Raw genomic sequence first — 19,859 nt, 5'->3', positions numbered from 1 at the left:
TTTCATCTAATGGGTAAAGACTTTTAGGTCTGAGAAAGAAATCACCATTCAGATCTTCTACTGGAAAGATTACTAAGTGCTAATTAACTTATAAAAGAAGCTTTAAAGGGCAATCAGTTCCTAAACTGCAGATTAAATGCATCATCAAAAATAATGATTCAATAATGACAGACCTATAATAGATTACTTGAAATACCACATAGCTAGAGCCTATTAAATTCTTTAAAGATGCCATAACAAGGCTATAAAAGCAAATATGGCATGTGGAATAATATCACTGTTGTAGAAAATGAAACACTTATACAACTATTAACAGAGTTGTCCAGGGTCAGGTAGCAAGCTAGTACATGGCAGAGTGAGGCCTGATAAAAATCTCTCTGAGACACACAAGCTCTTCCCAACAGAACAAAAAACGGCCTTACCACACCACCCCAACTCCCCAGCACCTACAAATACGCCGTGTTCTCACATAATAGGTTCCTGGAGAAACTGTCAAAACGATTCCTGAATCCATTATAATCTAAAAAGAGAATGTTTTCTCGGTAGTAAATATTCATACAGTACTCATTTGTAGAATTCTCATGAAAGGACAGCAACGATGATGAAGAACATGATGAACAACGGGAAGAAACGTATTGAGACATTTTAATGTAACAGTGTGGAAATAAACTTCACTTGGAAAAAATGATACAGGACTACTGACCATTGGTGGTCGGGTTAGAGGGCAGTATACCCAGCAAACTTTCAATACCCTTTTTGGAACTAGCATGCAGAAATTTAATAGGGTTGCTAATGTTATGTCCACTTGGCAATGAAGCAAACAGAGTAGCTTGTCCCCCAAAAAACCCAAAGAGCTGAGAGTTAATAGAGAAAGAGAAGAGGAGAAGAAGGGGAGGAAGGAAGGCAGGTGGAAGGTAAGGGAGAGACAGACAGGGACAGTTAACTCATGGGAGAAGCTAATGGTATTTTTCAAAGAACTTAAAAGGATCTTCATGGAGACCATCACCAGATAAGCCTGAGGCCAGGGAGGCAAGCCTCTCACAGTGGAAGCACACACAGGTAGTGTCTCTGCTGTACTATGCGTAGTGAGACGTCTGTATGAAAAAAATGAATGCTCACGCTTCCTACTTAATGTGCACAAGAGATTTCTGATTTTCATTAATATGCATAATTTCAAGTTTAGAGAACCAGAGGTGAAAGTGGTTGTATTTTATCAGCTCTGAACTATAAAAGAGAACTAGTCAAAATCTCAATGTATATTCTTTTTTCTCTAAAAACAATAGGAAAGGAGAAGGTGCAAATTAAAAAGACAAGCATTTCACCCTTCGCACTATTTTACAACTCGGCAAGTTCAATTTATTACTGGAGTTCTTGTAGTCTTTGATATTATTAAGGTCTAAGCAACTCAGAAATAAGGGACCAAGAGCCTAAAAATAATCATACTCCATAACTGGACTTTCTAGGCTCATTTCTGGAAGTTCCTTTCCAAATTCTGGAAAAATCTGAAGTCCAAAGATATACAGATGTGCCTGTAGTTGGAAACTTACTAATTTTCATTAAAACAAACAAGTAGATAAGGGAAAAGTCAGCAAGCACCCTAACTGCCACCCACAGACAGATGACAGGCATTAAAGGCCTGAAATGCCTTTAATTTCAGCCACGATGATTTTCTTCAGACTACATTTTCTGTATTTGTCTTTAGTTTTAAAACATGCCACACAGACAATAACTCCACACCACTATCCAATATTAAAGTGGTGAGCGAGGGGAGCCTGGGGGGCTCAGTGGTTTAGCGCCACCTTCAGCCCAGGGCGTGATCCTGGAGACCCAGGATCGAGTCCCACGTCGGGCTCCCTGCATGGAGCCTGCTTCTCCCTCTGCCTGTGTCTCTGCCTCTCTCTCTTCCTGTGTCTCTCATGAATAAATAAATAAAATCTATTAATAAATAAATAAAGTGGTGGGTGAAATGACAGGGAAAAAAAGGTGTACAATACAAATGGAACAAAAAAAGTTTCAAAATCAAAAAAGGCTCCCCCAATAAAATAACTTATTCAGGCATGGATCAATAAAGGATGCAAAAACCATTAAGTGAAAGAACAACTTTTAGAAACAGAATAGTCCCAGTGCGATCAAATAAGATTACTTGCTATATGCAGTGAAGAAACAGACCTTTAAATGCAGACATCTGTCAGTCATCAGATCAACCAACTGAACAAACTTAGCATCAACAGCTGCACAACCTGACCTTAAGTGCCTCCTGATGTGATGCAATAAGTATGCAACCTCACCTCTAAAATACCAAATATCATCTGCCTTATACTAACCAAGACTCTAGACTCTACTTGCAGTTTAAGAGAACCAGAAGAGAGAGAAATGGTGAAATGGTGACACTAGCCAATTTCAAGGCTTACAATAAAACTACAGTAATCAAGGCTGAGTGGTACTGGCAAAAACAGACAAATAGATCAATGCAACAGATTAGACAGCCCAGAAATAGGCCCATCCAGCTGACATGTAACAAAGAAGCAAAAGTTGGGATGCCTGGGTGGCTCAGCCCTTGAACATTTGCCTTCAGTTCTGGGATCAAGTCCCACATCCCGCTTCCCTGCATGAAGCCTGGTTCTCCTCTGCTTATGTCTCTGCGTCTCTCTCTCTCTCTCTGTCACTCACAAATAAATAATCTTAAAAAGAAGGAGAAGAAGAAGCAGCAGCAGCAGCAGCAGCGGCGGCGGCAATACAAAATGAGCAAAGACAGTCTCTTCAACAAATGGTGCTGGAACAAATGAACATTCACATTCAAATAAATTAATCCAGACAGACCTTACACCCTTACAAAAATTTACTCAAAGCAGATCACAGACTTAACTGTAAAACACAAAACTATAAAATGCCCAGGACATAGGAGAAACCATGGATGGGTTTTTCAGGGTACAGTGATGCCTTTTTGGATTCAACCCCGAAGACATAATCCATGAAAGAAATAACTGGTAAACTGGACTTCGTTAAAATTAAAAACTTGGGCAGCCCAAGTGGCTCAGCGGTTTAGCGCTGAATTCTGCCCAGGGCATGATCCTGGAATCCTGGGATGGAGTTCCGTATCGGCGTGGAGCCTGCTTCTCCCCCTGCCTGTGTCTCTGCCTCTCTCTCTCTCTCTGTGTCTCTTATGAATAAATAAATACAATCTTAAAAAAAAAAAAACACTAGAATGGCTATAATCAGAAAGATATATAATAAAAGATATTGGTGAAGTTGTGGAAAAACTAGAACCCTCATGCATTCCTGATGGGAAAGCGGTGCAGCCACTTTGGAAAAGTCTGTCAGTGTCTCAAAATGTTAATCAAAGAGAATATAAGACTGAAAAATTCTACCTCTTGGTATATACCCAAGAGAAATGAAAATTTATGTCTACATTTGTTATCCATCTATACAAAAATGTCAACAGCAATATTATAAGAGCAATAAGTAAAAACAACGCAAAAATGGGAATTCCAACCAAAGGAATAGTATTTGGCAATAAAAAGGAATGGAATTCTGCAACATGCCACAACACGAATGAATCCTGAAAACATCATGCTAAGTCAAAGAAGCCGGTCACAAGGACCACACAGTGACTCTTTTAATTAAATGTCTAAAACAGGCAAATTTATAAAAATAAAAAGTATATAGGTGATTGTCTAGGGCTGAAGGATTGGGGAAAAATGTGGCGTGGTTGCTGATGGGGATGTGGTTTCTATCAGGATTGATGAAAATGTTCTAAAATTAGCTATAGTGATAGCCACACAACTCTGCAAATACACTAAAAACAAGTGAACTGTACACTTCTAGTGGGTGAACTGTATGGTCTGTGCATTATACCTAATAAAGGTGTTCTGTTTTGTTTTTAGGTCCCTTTATTATGTAAATGATAAAGTCAGCAAGAAACAAAGAAGTGACTACAGAAATGAAAAACATGTGGCTGGAGTTATCAACAACCATAACTGATGTTAATTCAGAACAAGGAAGACCATTGGTTCAAGAAATTAAAGCAAGATGAGAGCATGTAAGATTTCTGACACAGGAACACCTAGGTGACTCAGTGGTTGAGCATCTGCCTTCAGCTCAGGTTGTGATCCCAGGGTCCCGGGATCAAATCATGCATTAGGCTCCCTGCAAGGATCCTGCTTCTCCCTCTCCCTATGTCTCTGCCTCTTTCTCTTTGTCTCTCTCGAACAAATAAGTAAAATCTTTAAAAAAAAAAAAAGATTTTTGACTCAAACCAAGGATATTCCAAAGATACTAGCCCCGTTCAAATCCATACTACACCATTCGGACTCACTAGTGTTTCTCAACAGAGGCCATTTCAGTCTGAACAAGAAAATTCTCTGTGCACACATTATAGGTTGTTTAGGATCCCTACATACTGGATGTTAATAACACTTTCTATGGGTTGTTTTGACTAAAGATGCTTCCCTTCCACAGATCTCCAAATACCCTCAAGTTAAAGAATCACTGGGGCTACTGAAGCATCCCCATGAGTCTTCATGCAGATTGTCAAAGACTGACTACCTTAGAATAAAAGATATGCAACAATACACACGTAACAAGGAGGAGAAGACATCCTTCCTTGCCTTCTTTCTCTACTACTAAAATATTCCATCTGATCAAGAGTTCCAAAGGACCTACAAATTCCTGCTTGGTGACAGAACCTACAATTAAGCTTAAATCCTCCTAAACCAATCAGGACTTAAAACTACTCTCTTTAGTCTTTTTTGTAATCAGAGAAATGTCTGTGATGTCAAATAAATACATATATAAGACTATATAAAAACCAACAGGAATTGGGACACCTGGGTGCGTCAGTGGTTGAGCGTCTGCCTTTGGCTCACGGTGTGATCCCAGGGGTCTGGGATGGAGTCCCACATCGGGCTCCCTGCAGGTGGCCTGCTTCTCCCTCTGCCTGTGTCTCTGACTCTCTCAGTGTCTCTCATAAATAAATAAATAAAATCTAAAAAAAAAAACAATAATAAAAGACAAACAGGAAACACAACATATTGTAAACAATAATTGTGCTAAGGTAGTCCCAGGAATTACAAGAATTCTTATAGTCTAAAGATTAACCTTAGTGATGAAAAAAAACAATTTTTCAAGATTTTTCCCTTTATAGCTGCTCTAAATTTCCATGGAAGTATTTGCTTGATTTCTCTTCCTTATCCTAAAACATCACAATTTCTCAAGAGCTGCAAATCCTCATTTATTATCAGGTACATACCAAAAAATCATGGCAACATATTAAAGATACAATAGTTAAGTAGGTAATGTGGTTAATTATCACACTGTCGTAACAGTTCACAAGAGAAAACTTTAAAATTTCATCTTTCAGTAGCAAGAGTAGATAAGCAACAGTTTACCATATTAGCAGAATTTGTGATGGCAATGTTTACCAAAAGACAATCTTTCTGACTCAGGGGACTCTGAGTGTTGCAGTCCAACTGTAGTTTTAACTAGTGTCACCTCTACAAGACATTTAATATTCTTACTATTTGGTGTTTATAGAGACATTATTTTAAAATCTCTAACAGTTTGAGAAAAATGAAACTAACCTGAAAATTCATATTTATTATGTCCTTTCCCTTAAGCTTCATATATTGTATACAATCATACCCATCACATAAAAGGAAAACGAATTTCTATTTGTAAGCAAAAGTGTCTTTAATTTCATTTCTAAGTATTCTCCATCCCAGTGTCCACATCAACTTTTTTACCAAGTAATACACTGCTAGATCACTAGTCCTCAGGTATAAAAAAGAAATCGAGTAACCTGCAGAGCCACCTGACGGCAGTAGTCCAGACCACACCCCTAACAGTATGCTCCAAGCTTCCTAACCATTTTCCCCTCAAGGAGGGCCAGGGAAGAAGAGAACATTGGCATTTTCAGTGACCACTTGGCCAACACAATCATCTGGAAATAGAGCAAGGGCTTTCTGGGTTCAAAAAGCTAAGGCAAAGAACACTAAAAGGAGAGGCTCTGAGGGAAAGAAATGAATGAGAACATAAAAAATAACGTAATGCAAGGACGGATTTAAAACATGAAAATGAAAACTTCACCTTAAAGCAAACGAAACATGACAACCACAGAACTTCCTTACACCACTGTCTCCGCTTTTTTAAGTTAAGTACTAAATCATTAAATACTCCCTACCAAAAGATAACATGAGATGAAGACATGAATGTATCCTGAGCTTTACACAAAGAAAATACGATGGAATTTAAGAAAATGTAATAGCATATAAGCAGCGTTTTAACAAATCGTGACTGAGAAACTGGAACAAGAACAGAGTGATATAAGGGATGAAATCAGCTAGTAAGAAAAGCACTGCAGAATCCACACTAAAGAGAAACATAAATTTTCAGAAAAAAAGAACAGCTAATGAGAAAATGGTATTAATAGCTTGAAAGCTCCTAATTTTCTTTCTGGAAGAAGCAGATGAAAAGTACAAGCAACGTAGAACTGACCATGTATTACTAGAGCATTTTCCTAAAGAGGGATGAAGGGAAGACGTAATTTTTTTTAAAAGATTAATTCCTGCAAGTCAAGTCCTGATGTACTGCTCAAGTCTACAAAGCTATAAGAGATTTATTCTTGGAGAATAATAGGAAATACTACAAAACTGCCAAACTACTGGAGTCAAAAGCAAAGTAGGAAAAGATAAGAAATCAATTTCTGTGAAGACCAGGGAAAAATTCAAAGATAATCAAAAGAGAAAAGTTATACTAGGAAACTTAAGAGCTATTTTATTACTTTTTTAAAATATTTATTTTTTTAAGCGCTGTCTATGGGCTCAAACTCAAGATCCGAAGACCAAGAGTCACATGCTCTACCAACTGTGCCAGCCAGCTATCCTGACATTTCAAGAAAACAAAGTCTGAAATTACAAGAAAGCAGCTTGCCAAAATAACTAGTTAAATCTAAATCTAACCAAGCCCCTATATCTTGTTAACATAGTACTTAGAAGGAAGTTAGGTGGAGGTAACATGAAAAGATTGACTCTAAGAGCTGATCATTGTTAAAGCTGGGTGATAGGTAGACAGAGATTCATTTTAAGATTCTACTCTTGGGTATGTTGGTTGTATTTATTTTTTATTTTTTTAAAGATTTTATTTATTTATTCATGAGAGAGACAGGGAGGGAGGGAGGGAAGGAGGGAGGGAGAGAGAGAGAGAGAGAAAAGCAGAGGCAGAGGCAGAGGGAGAAGCAGGCTCCATGCAAGAAGCCTGACGTGGGACCCAGATCTCCAGGATAGGGCCCTGGGCTGAAGGCGGTGCTAAACCGCTGAGCCCCTGGGCTGCCCAGGTATGTTGTTTTTCAAATGGGAGCTAATAGACCATGACACAGATCATCACTAAGGCTGTTGTTCACAGCTAACCTCACCTCCTCTGGAAAAGTACAACTGCACTAGATAGTAAAGTACTCCTTCTCCAACGCCATCCATTCAATATATTCAGCTACTAAAACTGGGGCACACTGGAGCACCTGGGTGGCTCAGTCAGTTGAGCATTGGACCCTCGATCTCGACTCAGGTCATGATCTCAGGGTCATGAGATTGAGCCACATGCCAGTCTCTGTGCTGGTTAAGGAGCCTGCTTAAGATTCTCTCCTCTCCCTCTGCCCCTCCCCCAACTCTTGCTCTCTCTCAAAAAACAAAAAAAGGAAAGAAAAAAAGGGGCACATCAAGGCAGCAAAATTTAGCAATACCTTTTATTGTGAATATCTAACACCCTTTGTTCTAGTCCTGCACTCTCTAATCAACTTCCTGATACTTACTTGGCTTATCATTAGACTGTTTTACATTTATTCATTCATTCAAGATTCTTTTTTCATTCAAGTATTTAATGGACACCTACAAATGCCAAGTATTATTCTGGCACTCGAAATGTTATCGATGAACTAAAAAGCCAGAAAGAGGGGTCCCTGGGTGGCTCAGCAGTTTAGCGCCTGCCTTCGGCCCAGGGCGTGATCCTGGAGTCCCGGGATCGAGTCCTGCATCAGGCTCCCTGCATGGGGCCTGCTTCTCCCTCTGCCTGTGTCTCTGCCTCTCCCTCTCTATCTCTCATGAATAAATAATAAATGTAATCTTTAAAAAAAAAAAAAAAAGGCCAGAAAGAAAAACTCCCTGCTCTTATAGAAAGTATAATCTAGTGGTGGAGACAGGGAAATAAATGGGTAAATTGTACAGTATTTAAGAAGGCAGTAAACAAGACCAGAAGACAGTTGTTAAGAGAAGTCTAGTCCAATAAGCACCAATGTACATGTCTCACTGGGAGTTTTTAATAAAACGGCATTGATAAAGTACAATAAATCTCTTGCCTGTTCAGTATACACAAGAATCAGAGCTTAAAAAGTTTATCCTATGGGACACCTGGATGGCTCAGCCTCTGCCTTCGGCCCAGGGCGTGATCCTGGAGTCCCGGAATCGAGTCCCACATCAGGCTCCCTGCGTGGAGCCTGCTTCTTCCTCTGCCTGAGTCTGCCTCTCTCCCTGTCTCTCATGAATAAATAAATATTAAAAAAAAAAAAAAAAAAGGCTTATCCTAAACAACAGGGACGCCCAGCAAGGTACTGCCAGTCCTGAGGCCTCAACTACTGTCACCATCACCCTCTTTGACATCTCTTTATTTGAAACAAACAAAAAACACATCTGTATAAAAACTACTAAAGACCAGCAATTACAGTTATTGGCTTTAAAGTTGCATCTTTTATGTAAAACAAAGAAAAGGGAAGGAAAAGCAGTAGGCTAGATTTTGAGCAAGATACGGTCTTTTGAACTGGAGTAATAACACAGCCTTAATTTAAACGACTGTATCTGATGGGATTTAAGTTTAGTCCGAACCTTTCACTAAATGCTAAGGAATCATCAGTCCTCTCCAAATATACAAATCTTTGATTGACAGCTTCCAACTACTCTGCAGGACATCATTGTCCATAATGCTGTCTTAAAAGGATCTCATTCTTCTAAGAGTCTAGCCTAAGGAATCCCTGCATTTATAAAATTCATTAATTAAAACATGTATGGGCTACATGCCAGTAATGTTCCCATAATGAGCAACTATTTACACTATATCATTAAAAAAACGTTATCAATCATTAAGAAAATTTTGAAGCAATATCAGTTCTCTAAACAGTAAATACAGTTGGCCCTCAAACAATGTCTGTAACTTCTGACTCCCCAAAAATGTAACTAATGGCCTACTGATGAGAAGCCTTAACAATAATATCAACTGTTGAATAACAAATATTTTGTTCATCACAGTATTACATACTGTATTCTTACAATGAAGTAAGCTAGAGAAAAGAAAATATTAAGAAAATCATAATGATGAGAAAATCCATTTACACTACTATATTGTATCAAAAAAAAAAATACACCTACAAATGGACCCACAGACTTCAAACTCATAACGGTGAGGGGTCAGCTGCATATCTGATTTAAGCATTTCGTTTTACTGACCAAGAAACTGTGTCCCAAAGAGATTAAGGAGATAAATTGACTTCTCTAAAGTCCCAGCCACATTAGCAACATTTCTATAGATTGTAAGTCTCCTATCCCAATCCAGTACTCTACTACCACATTTTTCACTTTGGTCACTGCTGTCCACTAATACCTCAAGTGAAATGAACTGATGTTTTTTTTTTTTAGTGTTAGACTTGAGAAGCAGAATACAACACTGAGACTGTAGCTTGATTTCCTGCTAAATTATATTACATCAAAACTGAAAAACAAAATTAATGGAGCCAATGAAAATACCACAGGCAACATCAACAAGGTAAAAATTAGAAGACTTTTTTTTTTAGGATTTTATTTATTTATTCATGAGTGAGACACAGAGAGAGAGAGGCAGAGACACAGGCAGAGGGGGAAGCAGGCTCCATACAGGGAGCCCGATGCGGGACTTATCTCGGGACTCCAGGATCACGCCCTGGGCTGAAGGCAGGCGCTAAACCACTGAGCCACCCAGGGATCCCCTAGAAGACGTTTTAAGCAACTAAACAAAGAATTATTATACAGAATATACAATAATCCCTTATGAATCAACAAAACTGAAATAAAAAAGAAAACTGGACAAAGGGTATAAATAGACAACTCATGAACAAAAAAGCTCAATGGGTAATAAATACCAGAAGACATGCTACCTCACTGAAATCTTTTTTAAAGATTCACGAGAATCTTTAAGAAACAGAGCTAATTGGGCAGCCCCGGTGGCTCAGCAGTTTGGCGCCGCCTTCAGTCCGGGGAGCGCGATCCTGGAGACCTGGGATAGAGTCCCACGTCCGGCTCCCTGCATGGAGCCTGCTCCTCCCTCTGCCTGAGTCTCTGCCTCTCATGAATGAATGAATAAATACATACATACATCTTTTAAAAAAAATAAAAAATAAAAAACAGAGCTATTGGGCAGCCCCGGTGGCCTAGCGATTTAGCACCTGCCTTCAGCCCAGGGTGTGATCCTGGGGACCCGGGATCGAGTCCCACACTGGGCTCCCTGGTTGGAGCCTGCTTCTCCCTCTGCCTGTGTTTCTGCCTTTCTCTCTCAATCTCTCTCTCTCTCTCTCTCTCTCTCTCTCTCTCTCTGTGTGTGTGTGTCTCTAATAAATAAATAAAATCTTTAAAAAAAAAAAAAAAGCGGGATCCCTGGGTGGCGCAGCGGTTTGGCGCCTGCCTTTGGCCCAGGGCGCGATCCTGGAGACCCGGGATCGATTCCCACATCAGGCTCCCGGTGCATGGAGCCTGCTTCTCCCTCCGCCTGTGTCTCTGCCTCTCTCTCTCTCTCTCTGTGACTATCATAAATAAATAAAAAAAAAAAAATTAAAAAAAAAAAAAGCTATTAACTTTACAATCATTAGATAGCAAAAATTAAAAAGTCCAAAAATATTCAATGCTAGCAAGAACATATGGAAGACCCTTAAGCATTGCTGCTAAAAGTATATAGTGGTATGATCACTTTAGAAAGCAATCCTGTCATCTCTAATTAATTTCTGCGTGTGTCGGTAGATATATGTGCATGTGTTTGTGTGTATCCTACCACCAAACATGGTGTATACCATGACCCAGCAGTCCCACCCTCGGTGCTATAACCAAAGAAACTCCTACGTGGGTTTATAGGAAGGAGACCAGAGTAAGAGCATTCAGTTTGGGAGTTGTCCATAATAAGACAGTAAGAGACAACAGGTGCTCATCTTTAGGGGACATCAACCCTATCTTGTAGAATTGGTTTCCTCAAACAAAAAACTCTTGCTTCTAAGTATCTGAATGTCTTGCTCTTCAACTTCAATTCAGTCTTTGCTTGAATTGTCAATTCATAAGTAAGTGGTCCCTGGATCCTTAGATCATCCAATCTATAGTACCTAACCCTTCAACCTAGAATCTATCTGGTCTGGTTATCTTTCTTAATTTTTCTTTTTTTTTTAATTTTTTTAATTTTTATTTATTTATGATAGTCACAGAGAGAGAGAGAGAGAGAGAGAGGCAGAGACACAGGCAGAGGGAGAAGCAGGCTCCATGCACCAGGAGCCCGACGTGGGACTCGATCCTGCTCCAGGATCAGGCCCTGGGCTGAAGGCAGCGCTAAACCGCTGCGCCACCCAGGGATCCCTTTCTTAATTTTTCTGCATAACATTTTTAAGTATTTGACATCTTAACCTCTGTGTTTATTGTCCTGACACCCCCAACTAGAACTTAAGGTCCAGAGACCAGGAACTTCAAATTGTTCAAAGGCGTATTACCAGAATCTAAAATTGTACCTGGCACACAGGAAAGTGATGACTAAAATAGTTGTTACATAAATGAATTCTATCACTAAATCCCAATCTCTGCTTATAGTTGTGTAAAGTCACAAAAATGAACCCATCTCTGACTTTTCAAGCCCACTCAACCTAAGCTCCAGAGTACATAACAATCCACGTAGTTTCAACTCTCTGGTAATTCAATTTGCATTCACAGTACTAAACAAGGAAGCAGCTTCTACTGGCCAGCCACTACTCTAAGAGATAGGATAATAAGATAATAAGATAATAAGAGTCTTTGAGGTCCAGTTTGAAAATGGTGGTGTTGGCTAAGTCCTGGGTTTCAGGGCTGCCAGGTCAATCCAGGGCCCCTGGGACCCAGCTGGGACAGTCCTTGTCAAGTGGCATCCAGGGCAAGGAGGGCTCTGCTCACATGTGGAAGGCCCTTACCTACTTTGTAGCGCTCCCAAACGTGAGAGTAAGCACCTTCCCGAAGTTGCATCACAAGAGCACAAGAGATTGTAGATGCTGTCTACCTCCAAATCAGCATCAGGTTCAAGTCCTTTTTCTAGGGAGATGGTAATCATACTCTATCCCATAACTCTAATGTGAATCAGCTTGACTGACTGGCTATGAAGATGAAAAAAGAGAACCCGGATCACTATCTCATGGGCGCCACAGCAGGGCCTGGACCATGACTCTGCACAGGGACCAAAAAAGTAAATGGAACCTTAAGCTTACCCTTCTTCCTCTCATCAAATGATGACCAGTATACGGATATTCTATCCCTTTGGTTATGGCAGGAGATAGCTTAATACATAAATTAAACCAAAGAAAACAAAAGAATCTTGGCATTCAACTCTAAAGAAGAAAAAAGACAACAAAGCTATTTTGGAAGAACATAAGGAGAAGATGTAACTCAGTGTAAGCAGGCTGGGGAAAGCCGGGGGGGGGGGGGGGGGCAGCAAAGGTGGACAAAATAGTGTTTATGCTGAGTAGGAGTTATCTATGTTATGTCAAACAGGTGTTGGGTACATTCTAGGCAGAAGATGCACAACATATTAATGTCTCAACTTTAAAAAAACATTCTAACAATTCTAAAGAACTGCAAATAGTTCACATGACAGAATAATTTGAAGTAGGAAATAGCAGAAGAAAGCAAAAAGCTGGGCAGCCCAGGTGGCTCAGCGGTTTAGCGGCACCTTCAACCCAGGGCATGATCCTGGAGACCCGGGATCGAGTCCCACATCGGGGTCCCTGCATGGAGCCTGCTTCTCCCTCTGCCTGTGTCTCTGCGCCCCTCTCTCTCTGTGTCTCTCATGAATAAATAAATAAAATCTTTTAAAAAATAAAAAAAAAGAAAGCAAGATCCAAATCACGAAGGCCCGATTTTACTAAATTTGGTAGTTTGGATTTTAATCTGAAAGCCTGCAAAGAAACACTGCAGAAAAACACTACAATCTGCCTACAAAAAAGGAAAGGGTAGAGAGGGATTCATACCCATTCTTAAGAGAAAAGAAATTATTTAGAATGTTTATACAAAGTCCAGATAATGATCATCTGAACCAAGGTGGTCGCTGCAGGGAAAAATGGATGAAAGATGTAGAACAAGATTTCGTAAATGATTAGAATTTTGCAGGGCAGAAAGGGGGGGAGTAGCACATAAAGGGAAATAAGAGGGGAAAATTAAGATTTGGGGCATCTACGACTGAATGGCAGATAAGGATGACAGGAGGAAGAGAAGCAACTTCAGAAAGAGTGAAGTAATTTTTGAGCTGAATTTAAGGTATCTTAAGACAACCACAATATGTCAGAGTTGAAGAGTAATCTGAGCTAAAGAGACAGAGATTTGCTAGTGATCAAAATAAAGACAGCAGTTGCAGACATCAGAGATAAGACCATTCAAGAGCAGACGGAGGCAGAAGAGAGCAGACAGTGCCTCAGTGTGAAAGAAGTATCTGAAGGGGTCAAAGAAAGAAAAATAAACCAAGGAAGATTGGCCACGATCAGCCATGAGAGAAATAAGGAAATCACAAAGTCTCAGAAGCATAAGAGAATTTCAAAGACAACAACTACTCAAATTGTCAACTGATGAAAAAGATTCTACTAGATTCCCCAACAAAGATCAATGGTGACCACCACCCACCAAATTCAGTGACTGTAGCGGACTGCTAGACTTCAATATACTAGGAGGCTTAAAAGAGTAATAAGGTGGCTGAGAAAATGAATACAGGTAACTCTTCCAGACACTCAAAGGAATTAACTACAGATGAAACTGAAGAGCAATCTAGAGTGAACAGAGTGTATTTAAGGTAAGTGTGTTTAAATCCTAGTAAGTTAGTGCCAGTTGAGAGTAAAAAAGGAATGACCAAGTGTTATGGACTGAAATGTATTCCCCAAAAATTCACACATCAGAGCCTAAATGGCCCCTCAGGACCCTCAGTACTGGAGATAAGATTTTTCAAGAAGTGATTAAGTCAAAATAAGGTCATCAGAGTGGGGCCTAATCCAATACCAGTGGTGTTTTTGTTTTTAAATATTTTATTTATTCATGAGAGAGACACAGGCAGAGGGAGAAGCAGGCCCCATGCAGGGAGCCCGACGTGGGACTCGATCCCAGGACTCCAGGATCACGCCCTGGGCCGAAGCGAAGCACTCAACCGCTGAGCCACGCAGGGATCCCCCAGTGGTGTTCTAATAAGAAAAAGAGACACCAAAGATTCTAGTGCACAAAGGGGGCGGTCATCTGTAAGTCAAAGAGAAAAGCCTCAGAGGAAATCATACATGTTGGAACCCTGATCTTGGACTTCCAGCTTCCAGAACTGGGAGAAAGTAATTTTGCATCACTCAAGCCACCCAGTCTGTGGTATTCTGCTACAGCAACCCTAGAAAACTAATACATCAAGGAAACAATGTTCCTGAGGAGAAAAAACCCAGAGCGCAATGAGAGATGAATGGATAGAAGTAGACATGTTTACTGGTGAAAGAGGACAAAAACCAACATTCCCACCAATGTATTTCATTTCCTCTGTGAAGAAGAAATGACATCAACCTGGAAAGAGTAAAGAGGGAAGGTGGTGGGTCCGTAGCCACCATGGCAAATAGCAGTTATGAGCAAAACACAGAATTACTGGGCTGCTTGTCTGTTACTCAATAGATGTCTGTTGTGGCATGAATACCTAGCTCGCATTCATCAATATTTTAGTCCCATTTTATTTTTTTATTATTTTTTTTATTATTATTTATGATAGTCATACAGAGAGAGAGAGAGAGAGAGGCAGAGACACAGGTGGAGGGAGAAGCAGGCTCCACGCACCGGGAGCCTGACGTGGGATTCGATCCCGGGTCTCCAGGATCGCGCCCTGGGCCAAAGGCAGGCGCCAAACCGCTGCGCCACCCAGGGATCCCATTTTAGTCCCATTTTAATACAAGAGTAACTAACAAAAGAAAAGCATTGAGGAAGCCTGGGTGGCTCAGCAGTTTAGCGCCGCCTTCAGCCTTGGGTGTGATCCTGGAGTCCCGGGCTCCTTGCATGGAGCCTGCTTCTCCCTCTGCCTGTGACTCTGCCTCTCCCTCTCCCTCTCCCTCTCTCTCTCTCTGTGTGTGTGTGTGTCTCTCATTAATAAATAAAATCTTAAAAAAAAAAAAAAGAAAAGAAAAGAAAAGCATTGGATTAGGTCAGAACCTGGGTTATGAATCTAGTTACGTGGCCTTACACAAGCAAGTCGCTTACCATTCCTGGGTCTCAGTTTCTTCTACCAGATGAATCAGACTCAATAATCAGCAAAAGACCGCCTCAGATCAAAATAAATGCTATATAATTTTTATGGTTTATGAATGACCTGTCTTCCAACTTTTCCCACCGAAGTGGCGTGTATCAAGCTTTAATATAAATTCATATCATCTGGAGAGCTCGTTCAAATGCAGCTTCTGATTCATTGGGTTTGGGGTTAAGCCTGAGCTTGTGTATTCTGAACAAATGCTGAGGTGATACCATATACCACATTTTGAGTAGCAAGGCTGCAGAACACAGATCCAGCACAAGCTCTACAAAGCTTGTAATTGTGGGCTTATGTGTAATCAAGGTGATATTTAGAAAACTAAACAAAGACGCTCCAGACTTACACCTGCACTAAGTACGTCTTGGCGTTCCCTGAAACACTCTCAAATTAACTTGATGATAGTCCTCATTTGGTGCAGATAGGAAAAGACAGAAATGAGTAATACTGGAATCAATAACTCCGTATTAGGAAAATCAAGATTAAATACCAATGCACAGAAATAGATGAAGCAGGTTAAACGGTGCAAACTTCCAGTTATAAAAATAAATAAGTCACAGGGATTAAAAAGTACAACACAGGAAATACGGTCAAGAATACTGTAACGACACTGTAAGGCAACAGACAGCAGTGACACTTATCATGGACACTTATCATGGTGAGCACAGCGTAATGTACAGAACTGTCAAATCACTGTGTTGTGCACCTGAAACTAACACAACACCGTACACCAACTATACTTCAACAAGAACAAGAAATCTAAATACAACCACATACCTACACGCACATCCATACACCACAAGGGTCAAAATCCATCTAATCATATTATCTTTCTCAAAACACAAAGATTTTCATATCTGTAAAAAACATATTTAGCTCTGGAAAAGGCTTCAGTGCATTTTAACTGTCGCATGCCTACAAGGGTTCTTAGGCATTACGGTTTGATCCTGAAATGCAGACCCTTTCTCAATGTCACAAAATGTAAAGACTTTTTAGACTACCGCATAATCGTCACCTATTTGCTCAGAACCTCCAATCCTATTACCGTGACTGAATCCACTTGTGATGGGAATATTCTTCTGCTCTAGTAAGTGTAACTAGGACAGAGACGGCCCAGCTGACCTAGGGCTATGATAGATGGCCACAAACTATTGCTATAATTAAACTGTTTCTGCTCTTCCCTATATTAGGTTAGGGGAAGGAAAAAAAAAATTCCACGATCCTGTCACAATCAACAGGGATTTTCATCCTAATTTCAAAGAGATCTTCAGCGACGAAAAGATGTAAGAGAAGGTGTCATGCAATGGAAGCCTTCTGGTCACTCTGCCCTTAACCTGAAGCCTCTATACTTAAGAGAGAAGTTTAAAATAACGTTAAAACAGAGTGAACTTTTTATCCAAGGAGGAAAACAAACAAACAAAAAAAAAGGATGATGGCTGTGAACTGCTCTTTCTTACCCTCTTCTTTAGAATAAGCCATTCTCGAAAGCACTACACAGGACGACGACCGAGCTCGCTTATTTCGGGGCGGGGAGGAGGTTTGCCAATTGCGATCCTGGCACCACCAGGCAATTAATTCACCATCTCTGCCTAATTTAGTCACGTCCCTCCCCAAATAATACTTTCCTCGTTCCCCACCGTGCAACAAAAGAATAAGAGAGAATGGCAAACGCTCTGGGCCTCCAAATAGTTTTGCTGAATCACAAATTCCCCCAGCATGAAGCTGCACAGGTCGCCGGGCTCGAGCGCTGGCGGCCATACCTCAGCAAGCGGCCCCCCTCGGAGAACGTGGGACTCCCCCTTCACTGCTCGGTGAAGGCGAGGAAGACTCCGAGGTTTGATGAGAGCTCTCCCACGGCCGCTACGAGCACCAACGGAGTGTGTGCGGGAACAGGATACGCTGGTTTTACACCAAAACTGACCACGTTCTCGCACAACGGGCACCACCTCTCCCCCAAGGGCAAATGCAGCAGCCTGGCCCGCAGCCGCCGCCACAATGGGCGCCCGAGGGCTTCTCCTCCGGGCCCCCAGTGTCTGTCTCCCTGCACCCCATTCCTCCTCGGCCCAGCCCACGCCGCCCCGCCGGGTGACTCGGCCGGCCCCGGCCCCGGCCCCGCTGGCTCCCGGGGTGACGCAGGCCGCCCCGCCGCCTGACTGCTAGTGCTCGGCTCCGGGGGCCCCCACGTTCCCCCCTCGCCTCTCCGGCCTCCCGCTGCCCACCCCACACCTCCCTTCCACTCGCGCGCGCCGGGCCTCTCAGGTTCTCACCGTTGGGTTCGGTCCGGAACAGGCCGGCTCTCCCGCTCCCACTCCTCAACACGAAGTGAAATCGGTCGGTCCCGCGCCCCACGCTTCCAATCTCCACGCCGCCGCCTACTGATGCCGAAAGCGGCTTCTAGGAACGCGCCATGTTCGGCGTCGCGGCTCCAAACGACGCGGGCGCGCGAATACGACGTCACAGACCCCGCGGCGGGCGTGCAGCCGGCAGAGAGAGGCGGCGATAGGACGACGGCACGAGGAGAGGAGGGGCTTCCTCTTCGAAACTGAAGGCGCCTGGGGGCGAAATCAGCGGTCTGCGCCTGCGCAGTAGCGAGCGGGGCGGCCAGAGGCCGCAGGGGCTGTAACCATGGGAACGGTGCCTCGGAGGCGCCCGACGCCCGGGGCGGCCGGGTCTCCCGGGTCGTTTCCTGGAGTCGGAACCATGCTCCCGCCCCGCCTCCGGAGAGCTGTCCTAACCCGGGCGGCTTTACGGGTCCGTCTCTGCTGGGTTGCGAGGATAATCTTGCTCTCCCATTGGTCAAGCCTCTCGCGAAAATGGATTTATTTTTGCTTTTTTTTCCCCCCCTTAGATTTGCTGAGCGCTCTACTCCAGAACTATGGCGAGATCGGAAAAACTAAGAAGGGAAAAACCCGCGTCTGCCTGCCTCTGCCACTGGCCAGCTTAGTGACCTAAGTTTTCTTTAGAAAGACGAGTTGTAAAGGCATGGTTGAGGGCCCATTGAGATTAATAAAAAAAAATAATATTTCTCATTTATTGAACTTTTAGAATGTGCCAGATACAATGCCAAGATCTTTATAGGAGTCGTGTAGTTCAAGCCTCAAAACAATGAGGTGCTTTTTTATTGTGCCCATTTTATAGATGAAGAAACTGAAGCACAGAGAACTCAAATAATCTGCCCAAGGTCACGCAGCAAGTAAGGAGCATTGTTGGATTTGAACCAATCATAAAACCTACATTACAAGGGTATTTGTCACGCGAGGGCTGTTTAAAAATATAAAAAGTAAAAAAAAAAAAAAAAAAAAAAAAAATTAAAAATATAAAAAGTTACCTAAATAATCACCAAGAAAGGAATGTCTAATCATGATATATGCATATATAATAAATTAGAAGTTGGCCACTAGGAATTACGTTGGCATATATTTATTGACATGCTAGCGCATTCACAATGCGTTGGAGTTTTTGTTACAAAGCAATATGTTCAGTACGGTCCCATTTTTGGAAATAAACATATGCCAAAATGTTAACAAGGCCTGTCACTAGTTGAATGGTATTGTGGGCATGTTCATTTATTTATTTATTTATTTACTTAGCCTAATTGTATCTTCTAATTTTACTGAAAGGTGATACTTGTCAGGTTTTATATGGTCATAGAATCACATGGAATCCTGTTAAAGCACATAGTCAAATAGGAATATGCAATAAAAAGTATATATACATATGAATGTGTAACACCTGAGCCACTTGGCCACTGGGGCCAAGACAGAAGACTTTTTTTTTTTTTTAAGACTTTATTTATTTACTCATGAGAGACAGAGACAGAGAGGCAGAGACACAGGCAGAGGGAGAAGTAGGCTTCATGCAGGGAGCCCGTGGTGGGACTCAATCCCAGGACCCCAGGATCATACCCTGGGGTAAAGGCAGGTGCTAAACCTCTGAGGCACCCAGGGATCCCCCACAAGGATGTTTTATAAGAGAGAGGAGTGTCAGAGAGAGGTGTGACCATGGAAGTAGAGATTGGGTCCATATGAAGCCAGGAGTAAAGGAATGCCAGCAGCTGGAAGGGAAGCTGGAAGTCACATTCTCTCCCAGATTCTGGAAGAAATGCAGTCCTGCAGGGGATTTTACACTTAAGACCTTCAGAATTCTAAGATAATAAATTCATGTTGTTTTTAAACTAGTTTGTGGTAATTTTTTTCCAGCAGGAAAAGAAAACTAACACATGTTCCAAAGCCATAGGCTACATTTCATTTAATACTGCAACTTGTATAATCCTGGGTCTGGAGCAACTCTATTACAATACAGCTCTCCTTAGATGCTGATGGATC

General features: G+C 41.7%; 1 protein-coding gene across 1 annotated transcript in view; it reads right to left on the bottom strand.

Moving 5' to 3' along the window:
• The window catches only part of IPO11 (importin 11), a 205,287-nt gene extending 187,328 nt beyond the window's left edge, over positions 1-17,959 (bottom strand). The window contains exon 1 of the mRNA XM_041766936.1: positions 17,802-17,959. The gene's annotated coding sequence lies outside the window, so the exon portion shown is untranslated. The remainder of the gene's footprint in view (positions 1-17,801) is intronic.
• Positions 17,960-19,859: the final 1,900 nt, after the last annotated feature.

The sequence above is a fragment of the Vulpes lagopus genome, chromosome 8 (assembly GCF_018345385.1).
Source record: "Vulpes lagopus strain Blue_001 chromosome 8, ASM1834538v1, whole genome shotgun sequence".
Taxonomy (NCBI): domain Eukaryota; kingdom Metazoa; phylum Chordata; class Mammalia; order Carnivora; family Canidae; genus Vulpes; species Vulpes lagopus.
The sequence above is the reverse complement of the archived record's forward strand: the minus strand, read 5'-3'. Positions and strand labels throughout refer to the sequence as shown.